The sequence below is a fragment of the Miniopterus schreibersii genome (assembly GCF_964146895.1).
Source record: "Miniopterus schreibersii genome assembly, chromosome: 6".
In the NCBI taxonomy this organism is placed as follows: Eukaryota; Metazoa; Chordata; class Mammalia; order Chiroptera; family Miniopteridae; genus Miniopterus; species Miniopterus schreibersii.
In genome coordinates, this window is record NC_138107.1 from 60,477,780 (window position 1) to 60,491,058 (window position 13,279).

The window sequence follows — 13,279 nt, forward strand, 5'->3', positions numbered from 1 at the left end:
AATGTCTAAGCCTGTAAGGAATTTTTATAAGAGTTTATTTGAGCTTAACTGATAACATATGCCAGGAAGCAAGATCTCAAAAGCTCTGGAGGATAACCGTTTTGCAGTTTCTTTTATATATTTGGAATTAAGGAGGGAACCTAAGGAAGATTACATGGAGGTGGGAGAAAACTAGGTGGAGATTGGATTACAGGATAGTTAACAGGATTATGTGCTCTCTTGAGGGTGGTTATGCTTCCAAGGGGTCTGAAAAAAGAGGCATTTCAAAGCTGTGCTAACCTAGATGCGTGAAAACAATGGACAGGACTTGCTTAAGGTAAAGGTAAACCTTTTACTAAAGAAGTTATATGTCTGGGGTGTGACTAGCCATGACCTGCTCAGTTAGGAATTTATAATCAGATCATCCTGTGAGGCTACTTTCAGTCATTGGACTTGATAGATTTATTATAGAGCCCCTTTTTCATCCAGAGGTTGATTGTCTTACTATTGAGTTGTTTGTATGTTCTTTTTTTAAAAAAAAATATTTTTATTGTTGAAGGTATAGATGTCCCCCATTTCCCCCCTACCCCCCCCCGCCCGGCTCTTGCCCCACCCCTGGCTTTCACCACAGTATTGTTTGTGTCCATGGGCTATGCATATGTGCATATAAGTTGTATATTCTTTATATATTCTAGAAAAACATCTATTGGATATACATTTTTAAAATATTTTTTTCAATTGTGTGGCTTGCCTTTTACTTTTTCATAACAGTGTCTTTTGAAAGACAAAGTATGTAATTTTGAAGATGGTGAAGCAGCAGTTTTTGTCTGTATAGATCTGTGCATTGGCACCATGGCCTGGAGCCAATGGTTGTAGGAGCAGTGGCTTCTCGGGCCCTGCATTGGACTAAGGCAGGGGTGGCTGGCGATAACAGCTGTAGCAGATGTTTTCTGATTCTCTAAGGTGTTATTCATCTGCCTGTTTGCTCCCAGTACTCCCTGACCTTCTGTGCTCTGTGTTGTGAGGCGAGGAGACTAAAACAATTTTCAGGTTTCCTCCAAGTGGCGACTAGTTAGGCTTGGCCAATGGGTGGCAGTGTCAGGAGACTGGCAAGTCAGGAATAGGGGAAACAGGAGTTGCATCCTTCCGGCATCTGAGCTGTAGCTGAGCAGGGGGAACCAAGCTGGCTGTGGCTGGACTGGCAGAGACAGTGCCCAGAGTGCGGGACCCCAGTGCCTGCGGGCAGCTGCGGCCTACCAGGAGTCTCGGCCGCACAGTGATCCTGGGCTCTGGATAATGCTGTTTCCCCTTTCTGCTCCTCAGCTATGGCCAGTCGTGGTTTCCTGCAGTTACCGATCTTTGGGGAACGGCAGTTTTCTCTTTTTGTCCTTCTAGCTCTTTTAACACCCTTGCGGCCAATGCCTGTGTTAAACTTCCTCCGTTTGATGCGTGGAGAGAAGCCTCTCCCCTTTCCCCCAATTGTGCCTGTTTTGTCTTACTTCCAACCGCGGCAGTGGATGCTGCCCCCTGCAGGCTAGTTCTGCAGAGTTGTTCTAGGAAACATTCCTGGGGTTCCACCGAAACACCCTCTTCCAGCCCTTCTCAATTATTCAGGAAGCACCAACTTTTCTACACTAAAACCCTTCCTGCTTCAAATAGCCAGAGGGGTTTCCATTCTCTGCAACTAAACCCTGACCGAAACAACCGCGTTCTGGGTTTCAAAGGTCATCTCTCTAATACCGTCTCTAAAACATTTGTATACCCACCTCTAGCCTAGCACTGGGCTGTGGCCAGAGAGCCCCACGGACACTCTGGTGACCAGAGAGCCAGGATCTCTGAGTGTCCTAAGAGAGACTGCTGGTGGCCAGCAAGGACACAGAGCAGACAGGTCAGGGGGGCTTGTGGGTTTTACTTTGTTGGGTATTTATTTATTTATTTTATTATTTTTTAAAAAATAGATCTTTATTGATTTCAGAGAGAGGAAAGGAGAGGGAGAGAGAGAGATAGAAACATCAATGATGAGAGAGTCATTGATCGGCTGCAGCCCTCAACCCGGGCACGTGCCCTGACCGGAAATCGAAACCTGATCGCCTGGATCCTATGAATTTCATGAACCCACAAAGAAGCTTAAACTATATCTTTTGGGAGAAGAGGAAGCAGGCTTCCTGTAGGAAGACCCTAGTGTCCTCTATTAATCACAACAAAGGCCTTTTTATATGTTCATAGCCCTGGCAAGAAAGGGCAATGAAACTGCTGGAATTTTTGCTCAAGTAACTGGATATACATATTTAATAATGAGTTTTAGAAAAAGTTATTATAAACCAGAAATATTACATAAAATATAATATTTATACATAGTACCATTTCAATAACATCTTATGAACATAAGTAGAGAGATATACTTAGGTTTTTATTATAAAAGTAACATATGCTTATGTCAAGAATTCAAACTACACATTCAAATGTTCAAATGTATAGTGTGGAAGCTCAGAGTGGAAGCTCATCTTCCCAGAGATCATCACTGCTAACTATTTAATGCACAGACTTCCAGTCTCATGGGTACTTTTCCAAGTCAAAAATTACATACTTCATCTTTCAAAACAACTGTTTGAATGTTTGTCAGTCTGAAAGATAATATCACTGTTTTGTTCTGTATTTAATTAGTCATTAGTGAGGTTAAACAAATGTTTCACTGGCTTGGTGGCCACTTGTATTTCATACTTTGTTAATTGCTTGAAGTTATCCTTTGCCTATTGTCAATAGGTGGGTTAATCTTTTACATGTAAGAGCTTTTGTATGTTAAGGGAATCCATTGTTCATTTTCACAGAACTTTCATAGTAGTCATTTGCTTATTGAAGATTATTTATGCAGTTTATTGAGGGGTAGCTACTCACAGAGCCCCAGTCTTCCTTGGGAAAACAAGTTGGGTTAGGTGGTGCCTCCTCTTTGTTTCTGTGACACTTGGAGATGCATCTACTAGAACACTTGTGACTCAGTACAAAGTGCTTGGGGAAAAGACTCCTACTTTACCTGTAGTTCATGGAAGGCAGGGAGAATCCTTCCTTGTCCATCTTTGTACTCTGCCATCTAGCATGACACTCCTAGAAAGTAGTCATTCAAAGTGGTAACACAAGTAAGGACATTCGGCTTTCATTTCGCTCTCTCTTCCAAAGAGCAACCCAGGCCGAATCTGCATAATAGTAGGACTTGCAGCTTTGTTTTCTTTAGTCTGGTTACGAGCACTTTACAATATGCCAACATTATACCAACGGCAGGTGAGGCCCAGAAGGAAGGACTGGATTCCCCTTCTCATTTGCCTATTTTTCATTGCAAAGGAAAGGAGTCTTTCCCCCAAGTTTGAAAAGTAAGTACCAAAATGTTAATGCCACTGTCTGCATATATAGTACTGTGAGAGGAGAAAATTAAGAAAAATGACTGATGTTGGGAAGATGTAGCCTTACAATAAAGATTGATGTAGAAAAGACAATGGCCATATTTTGAAACACAATTAGATATTTATTCATTTATTTCTAGATGCAAATGCATCCAGCTTTTGCAGATTAGTTTCGCAGCTTCTCTTTTTAGTGATCATGCTGATAACTGAGGTTTCTGAAGAGCTGTTGCTAAGCAATGCAACTTGAAGCGTGTAATGAAACTTTCCTGTAACTACTTAAGTACTTCGGTTTACTACTTCATTACCCATCTACTTTTAATGTTTGTGTGATTGCACACTCCCTCCTTACCTAATTAAAAATTGCATATAGTTATCTAAAACTGATCTAACAACCTAACAGAAGACTAATGAGGAAGTCTCCTTCAGAGAAAAATGTTTATAGTGGCAAGGAGACAAGATTTTGGCATCCAACATTGGATCATCTGTTATTATCTAGCTGGGTGACTTTGAGCATGTGAAAGACTTCCCTGGAAGTCCCAGCCAATGGGATGAGACAAAAGACATTGACTATAAGCATGGGAAAAAGACAACATTTTCTGTATAGATTGTACTCTATAGTGTATGCTGACAATCCAAATGACTTTGCAGATAAATTATTAGATATAATAAAAGAGTTCAGCAAGTTCACTATGCAAAAGGTCAACAAAAGTTATTTGTACTGTCATATTAGCAATAAACAAATAAAAAAAAAAGATGCCATTCAAAGAGCAACAAGAAATGAATACATACAAGTTATCCATGGAGAATATTAAAATATATTACTGAAGGATGTAAAATAAAAACCCTGAACAAATAGAACTATATATCCTGTTAATAGATGGAAAGACTTGATATTGTAATTGATGTCATTTCTTCCCCGAAAAAAACTTACAAACTCTAACATCCCAGTAGAGTTTTTCATGGAACTTGAAAAATTGATCCTGAAACTCATATGAAAAAGGTCAAGAGGACTCTCATATAAAGAGCCAAAGGGAGCTAAAATAATTTTGAAGAAAGGAAGGAGTAGGGACTTGCCCTTCAAATATGAAGATAAATTATAAAGCTATGGTAACATGAGGTGGTGCTTTCTCCCCCAGAGACAAACAGAAAGATTAATGGAACAGATTGGTACAAAATAAAGCTCAGCAAAAGCCCACACTCATATGAGGACTTGATACCTGCTCAGGATGTCACCACCAACCAGCAGGGAAAGGATGGGCTTTATTAGTGTCAGTGCAATTTAATAGCACTAGATAAATTCAAAGATAAAATTCAGGCAGATTAGAGAATTAACTATGAAGGACAGGATTTTAAAATGCTTAGAAGAGAAAAATAGATGAGTATCTTTATAATCTTGATGTAGGGAAGGATTTCTTAAATATAAAGGCATGCAAAACACAAACAAAAATGTTGATAAGTTTGATTACATTAACACTGAAGAGCTTTTTCATTATAAAAGGTATTTAAAGGGCTTAATTAAACCTACAGACTGGAAAGGATATTTGAAATAAATATAACTGACAAAGAATTAGTATCTAGGGTATGCAGAAGACACCTATGAATCAACAAGAAAAAGGTAAACAACTCGCAATAAAAATGGGCAAAAGATATGTATGAGTTGTCAATCACAGCAGAAGAGAACTGAATGGCCAACGAACTTATGAAAACCAACTCAACTTGCAGTCAAGATATTGCAAGTAAGAACAATAATGAAATACCATCTCACATGCATATATAAGATGGGTAAAAATAAAGAAGCTTGACAATAGAAAATTTTACAAGGTTTTGAAGAAGTAGGAACTCTCTTTAATGACTTTTGGAGCCCAGAGGATGGAGAGCTGAGTGTGAAGAGTGTGGACTCTGGAGGAAGCCTTTCCCCCTTGCAAGCTGTGTGACATTGTCAAGCTACTTCAAATACCCAGGCCTTGGCATCCTCCCTGTGAAATACAAACAATAATAATAGCCAAACTTATATAGAACCAGACCCTTTTCTAAGGCACCTCCTAGGGTTTGTGGGAGGATTAAATGAAAAGCTTTAAATGGAGCCTTCTCATAGAGTTAATACTATTCAAATGTTAGGTATTTTTACTTGTTAATACCTAGTAAAGCTAAAGCCGTTCATACACTTCAAATGTGCTCAAGAGACCTATGTAACAGTATGTATTGCAGTATTATTTATTATAGCGAAAAGTAAACTAGCTGAATGAGTAGGAGGAAAAAAATTAAGCAAATTGTGATATATTCTTTCAGTCTGTAAGAGCTACATGTACAGCTTGGATAAATGTCAAAAACATGATGTTAACTGAAAACCAACACACAGACTGATATGTATGGTAAAATATAATTTATTTAAAGTTTAAACACATGCAAAACAATACGATGTGTATGGGCAAATACAAAGGTGGCAAAAGTATAAAAACAGGTATGATGACCTCACCCACTTCAAGGTCATGGTTACATGAGGTAAGAGAGAGGCATCAGGAACCAGGGGAATCAGACGTCCAGGCTGATGGGACATAGTCACATTATGGTGGCATCATCTGTAGCACACAACCCCCTCTGTTGCTGCAGAAGCAGACAAGCATGATAAGAGAAGCACTAATGGACTTTCTACCATCTCAGTCCAGAAATGACACAGGTCATTCCTGTACATGTTTCATTGGCCAGACTAGTCACTTGGCCCCACCCATCTGCAGAAGAACTGGGAAGGGCATTGTTTTGGTGAACACTGGTGATAGCCCACATACTTGGCCTGTGGACTAGATGTAAACACAGCACACTTAGCTCCAGAATAAATAACTCACATTGTCTTTTTTTTGTTCTTATTCTGAAACTGCTCAATAATCCAGACTCTCTGAATCCTTCGCTCATTGGATCTTCATTGACTGAACCTATCATCAACTGCCTTGAATGCCTTCGTAGAGACCAACTGTTTATTTCACAGAATTACCATATGGGAGCAGAGGTTACTAGTATTTTCTCCAACAGTGACTCAGAGAGAAAGTCTGGAGTGGTTCTACATCTTCTGAAGGTGTTGTACAAGTGTCTAGAATATTTTGGGTTTTAGAAAGTAAATGTTAAATAGCAGTCATTTATTATTCTTTTAAAATAATGTAGGACTTATCCCTTAGTACTTAATAAAGCTCTTTGATTACAGAGCTTTGAATGAGGCACATGCTGACTGGTAGATCGTCCACGAGCTAGGGAGCATTTGAAAGGCTCATTCATCAAAAGCAGCAGTTTTGGCAAACTCTGAACTACAGCTTTAATTAGCATTATGTTGCTTCCTTCAGTCTAGATTTTGCGTAAGTTAAAGCAGCCAGGGAAATATTTTACTCAAATCCACCTGCTCACTCAGCATCACCTACCTCTTTGGTTTTCCATAAATAGCTCAGGATGAAGAGTTGACTGTTTATTTGTTTCTGTAGTCACAGCTTGGGTGCCTCAACGGAACATATGGAAAGGTAGAGTTTGGGGGCTTTGTGACTCTTCTTGAGCCAGGGAAGCGAGTATACCTGAGGCTGTGTTCTTAGTACCTCCTTGAGCCCCATCTGGCTCTCAGGTTTGGAGCTGGCCTTGTAATTAAGTCAGGGCTCTAGCTGGCTTTGAGGTTGCCCTGGCATGTTTTTTTACTATTTTCTGAATATCATTAGAAACCAGCATTCCCATAAGTCACTCTTACAACTGCCTAGATCCTTTATTTAGGCACCTGTGTCAATCTTTTTTTTTTAATTAAGTATAGGTGGTAAATAATTTGGGTTTATCATGAGGTCAGTTTCTATAGACAGAATTGAAATGAGAACAAAAACTATTCTGCTAACACAGGATACACTGCATTTCCCCTATAATTGGCATGTTCTTCACTCACTTACATTCAAATAGCGTATGATATTTAAGAGTTTCTCTCTAGTCTTGGAGGGGAGAGGACAAGGAAGGAAAATGGGTGGAGGTGTGCCATGGCACGGTGGAACTTTGGGTGTGCTCTCTTGGTCTTCGGCTGTTTCTGGAAATGGATACCTGGCTGTAGAGAGACCCCATATCTCACCAAGTTAATTGATCTTCTTTGAACCAGTTAAGCACTTTCAATGCCTTCCAGGATTGAAAGGGAAGTGGATCCTTTCTTTCCACATTTCATAGTCTTCTCGCCAGTGGGACTGGAGCAGACAGAGCATGAATGTGTTCACCTTAGGAAAGCAGAATATGCTGGACATGGAGATGTACCTCCCAGATTTCCTGCACTGGAGGCCTTACTGCCCAGCTATCTGCAGTGATCCCCCTCTGTTCCTTCAAGGTTTGCTTCAGGTGCCAAAAGCAGCCTTGCTCAAGGGTTTGACTGGTCAAGATGGGGATATAAAGGCCTATACATTTGGCCTGATGTGGGTCAACTCTGATGGCCAATATTTACTACGGGGGCCCCCATGGGTTTGGCCAAGGCTTGATTATGCCTGCATCACCGACTTTTCCCTCCATCCAACACAGCTTCCTCCCTCTACCTTCCTTAGTTGTTGATCCTTAATAACTCCCTCTATGCCAAACTCTGTCTCAGCATCTGCTTTTGGACAACCCAATATGCTACATAAAGCATGGCTTTTTCTTTGCTAGTCAACCATGTATACCAAGCACAGCTGTGACTTCTGTGCATCCAAGAGTGGTGGCTCAGGTTGGGAATGGGTACAGTACCTGTTGGGGTCATAATTGTGGGTTCCAAAGATACTAAAATCCAAGGATGTGGGTCCTTCGAATTCATTGAGTCCAGATTTTCTAAAATTGTATTTTGAGGAAGATGTTAAAGAGCACTCTCTGCAACATTTGGGAATGACAACACTCTACATTTCTCTTTGGAGGTTTGTAATGCATATAAAGAGGAATCCTGTTGTAAAGAACATAATTTAACTTTACCTTAATAATCATTATTCAAAAATATTGATTTTGGAATTCCTTTATCCGCATGAAACAACTCTTAGTGTTTTTTTGAAAGCCCTTTTGGAAGCTTTGTTGGAGGCATATGTAGAAACTGAGTCTCAAATCTATGAAAGCACTTCCAAAGACTACAGAATTACTCTTGGCAGAATCAGGACTAGAACTTGGGGCTCCTAATTTTCTTCTAGTACTTTACCTGTGAGGTGCAGCTACCTCTCTCATATAAGCCTAATGGGATGCTAAAAAAAGATTTTTTTGGTCTCATCTTCAGCTGAACCTCAAAGACAATAAGAGTAAATGACTCCCACATTCCAAAATGCAGTGTTAGACTAACCAATGATGAGGCTGACCACCAGTAGCCAACTGTCACCAAGAGGTTGAGGTTGAAAATTAGAGAATTCTCTTGAGAGAGTGGTTGTTAGGCTGATAGAATGATATGAGGGGTAATACCCCTCCCTTCAAGCAAAGTTACAGTGGCTTCTAGGGACCACCCTGAGAGCTGGGTCATATCTCCTGCAGTGTGGGGAGCAGTGGGCTGAAGGGAAGCTGGGGCCAGAGAGCATTTCCCACCATGGGCTTGGGAGAGAGCTGAACTGGAGTCCTCAAAAAGGACTTGATGCAAGAGGTCTGCCTGGAGTGGAGATCAAAAGAGAGAAAAAGATTGTGGTGGTGGATTAATGACAGAGCCAAGGGGAAGTTTTAAGAAGCTAGTTGGAAGTCATGTCACACACAGAGGACTCCAGGTGTGCAACCCCTGTGATGGGGTTCTCCATGAGCTCACAAAAGTCACTCCAGAGACCAAGTCAGCTTTAAACAAAGTGTGGACTCAATGCAGGAGGGACTACCCCCTGACCCTCCCTTACCTACCTTTGCTTTCCAAATCGCCAATGTTTGGGAGGGAAAGCCATAGCTGGCTAATAGGGGAGCAGGAGGAACTGGCTCCCCTAATACCACAAGCTAGGAGGTGTTAGGTGCTAGGAGATCCTCACTTGGAGCTTTAAAAGATAATATTACATTGTACCTCAGCCATTATTTACTTAATGGTGACTGTTCTTATGCCTTTAAGTTACTGGAAGACTTATATTCTCTAAGAGAAAGGCTGAGACCTGCCTAGGATTCCATTCAATTCAAGGAGGGGATGGGCACAGGTTATGCATAGAAGGGAGCTGACAGCAGGTTAGCAGAGGCAGTGCTGAGAAAGAAAATGCTGCTGTGTGAATCCACAGAAACAGTGTAGTGGTTCAGAGTAGGAACAGAGGAGCCAAATGACCTGAGTTCACACCCTACACTTTGCTGTTTCACCTTGGGCAAGCTACTTAAATTCTCTGTGCCTCTGTTTCCTCATCTGTAAATTAGGAATAATAATAGAATCTACCACATAAGGTTATTTTGAGAATTAAATTGATTAACACATAACAAACACATAGAACAATGCCACACATCATAATAAATGTTTCACAAATATTGGCTATTATGGATCTAGCGCTTTTGCTACCTGTTAGGTAAGTATGTATGAAGATCCCAAGGATGACTTGTGTGCCCAGCTGGCTGTGCACAGGCTGGCAGAACTCCCTAGTAGCACTGGGAGATGCCTATTTTTTTATTTTAAATGGAGAAAACTTCCAGTCTTCTCCAAGGCCCCTGCAGCAGAGCTTAATGTTGAAGGCAGATTTCATCTGCGCGTCAGCAGGAGGCGCTGTCCCTGTGCAAATCTAGTAGAAATGGCATATTTCTTTCAGCATTCAGAACATAGTGCTCTAACGTGAATGTTTAGCATCATTTGAAAAATATTTCTAGTGTATTTTGTTGATTCATATAGTCTGTGGATTCCAGTGTCAGATAATAGAAAATCTATTTGGTGCCTTGCCTGTGACTTCACTGTATGTTTGCAAAGGAGGAGGAAGTGGAAAGCCAGATTTTCTTCCATCTCTTGGAAAATGAGATGTCTGAGGTTTGGAATCTGTTCAGTGGTTTTCAAGTATTCAAAGGAGAATTTAAAATAGGAAATCTAAAGAGAATTTGACATTTAATGTCTATGTCAATGAGTCATGTCGCTGGTTCTTAACTATGATCTACACACTTAGCATTTAAAATCAATGATCCCTTATGCACCATATGTAGTTGAGTTAAATAGTCACATATGAACAAGAAGGTCAAGGATGTATTTTTTTAGTTTTGTCTTTTTAGTTTGCTTGTCTCTGTTTTGTATTTACTTCCTCTCTTATAACACAAACAATCTGAAACACGATTTTTCAGTACTGGGAAAAAGACCGAGACTGTTACCAATAAGATGACTTTATGTATGAATATAACTAAATTATTATGCATACAGAACAGATTTCACCTTGTCAACATGAACACATAGACACACACACATAAATTAACTGAAGGTGCATTGTTTGGGTATCTTATGTATCTTTATCTGTATGACAAATTTTTTGAGTTAAAAAAATATATAACTGAGATTAATGACTTGTTCATTTTGTCCCCCTGTTAGCTTTGGAAATGTATATGCAGATGGAGTGACTTTAGCTAGTTCTGTTGTCTCAAGATTGCTCTCACTTTACTGGAAACCTCTGAAGGATGTTTGCCTGGATAGGAAACAGTGCTTCAGCCAACTTTTGACTGCAATGATTGGACCACCCTGCAAGGTTAACTTTCTGGAATTTTCTTTAACATTTTGGCTCCTGTGGGTAGATGCAGTGCAATGAACACTTGCGGTAATCGACTTTATGTAAATGCTGTGGCTGCCATACTATTTGATGTAAGATATTGTTTTAAATAGAGTCCCAGGTTGTTGTTGAGGATTTACTTAGCACTTTTCGAGGATTTTTAGCACTTTCGTTTAATCACTAACAGACAACAAAAAAGCAAAATTTCTAAATGATGAATATATGTGTAGAGGTAATTATAAAAGTGAGAAAGATTTATTCCTTAACGCTTCAATGCAGTTTACTTTAATCTTAGTTATAGCAACTTCTAAGGAGTTTTCTTCACTTGGGATTAGTTATTGGCAACTTGTTAATAACCCACTAAAGACATTAAAAGTGTCAGTGATCAAATACGTCCATCTCATTCCACTTGTGAATTAAGTGAAAACTATTCATCTACTTTTAGTGAATTTTCCATGATTACACAATATCGTCAGATTGTCCCTGAGTGCAGTTAAGGTAACATTCGCCCAGTTAATAAATGGTAAAAAGAACTGCATAACTGGTAAAAAGAGGACTATGTTCTTCTGTGTCAGAAGTGATATCCTGAGTGAGGCTGCACATGTGACCAATGCCTGAGAGTTGCGTCTAGAGCTACGCTGTGAGTGGTCTCACGTGGGAGATAGCACCGCATCCTGAAAAGCATAATGACCTTGATTCAGGAAGAGCCTTTGGGGAAAACGTCAAAGCCATCGGGAGTTTGTGAATCAGGGCCTGAGTTAGGGTTGGAGAGATGGTACAGGTCACGCTAATTGTCTCAGGCCTAACTTTCCTCATATTTCAGATTTAGATGTAATTTCCAAATCAGGCTGTCCAACTGTCACAGAGATACAGTCGCAGCATTGAAAGAAGACATTTATCACCAGATTCCACTTGGGTCCCATTGCCAGACCACATTGACTATAGTGGACTGTGAATTAATGTTCTATTGTATATACTTTATATCAAAGGGCTTATTTATTAAATGTAAGCATTCAAAAGACACAGAAAATTTGTAACTTCATATTTTTTAGCATAAAGGTATTCTTTTTTTTTTTTTTAGTCATCACCTAAGGAAATTTTTTCCATTGCTTTTCAGAGAGAGTAGAAGGGAGGGAGGAAGCGGGGGTGGGGGGGGGAGAAACATCAATGTGTGAGAGACACATCAACTGTTTGTCTCCTGCACGAGCCCTTGACCAGGAATCAAACCCGAGACTCTTCATTGCGCAGGCTGGCGCTCTAACCACTGAGCCCACCGGCCAGGGCCATAATGGTATTCTTGGAAAAAGAAAATGAAGTAGCTTTGCCTCTGTTATATTGTATGTAATTTACAGTCTACTTAAAAGTGGTTAGCTAGCATCTGAAAAGTTTCTAATTAGGAATTTATACTCCAGAGGTGCCTAGTTAAGTATTGTTATCTAAATTTGCCCCAGAGGGTTTTCTTATTTAGCCAAAGGGATGTTACAAATAATTCTTCACTGCAGAGATGAGTGGTGCTCAAGGCGCTGGTTGGCCAGGAAGATTGTACAGGCATCTCATCCTTCTATAGAGAACGAGAAGGAGCCAGCAAATGCAGCAGCGCAGAAGGTCTGAGCGATGCCGCGGCCCGGGGCTCCTGTGAGTCATCCGCGACTCCCCAGCGGAAGACTAAGAGGCTTATTGATTCTGTCTTCAAAGTATTGTCAGATCTGCTTTGGAGTTTCCTATGAGATGCTTTTTAGAGTCAAGTGTTGTCTTAGTTTGGGCTGTGATAACAAAATGCCATAGACTGGGTGGCAAAAGCAACAGGCGTTTATTTCTCACAGCTCCGGAGGCTGGGAGGTCTGAACTCAGGGTGTCAGCATGCTTGGGTTCCGGTGGAAACTCTCTTCTTGGCTTGCAGATGGCTGCCTTATTGCTGTATCCTCACATGAGAGAAAGACAGAAAGAGAGCTCTGGTGTCTCTTCCTCTTTAATTATAATTATATATTATATCCCCTTCATGGGGAATCCATTCTCATGGCTTTATTTAAAGCTCATTACCTCTCAAAGGCGCCACCTCCAAATACCATTGCATTGAGCATAGGGCACCAACTATGAATTTGGGGGAGACACAAACATGTAGTCCATAGCAGGGGGACTTTGAGGGAAGGCTTTATGATGCTTAAAAGAACAGGTTGTATGACCGTTTCTGTACCTGCCTGTAAATAAATGTTTGTATATGTGGTGCAATTCAGTCTGACTTGTTTTCATTCAACACACAGTCAGCAGCCAGGT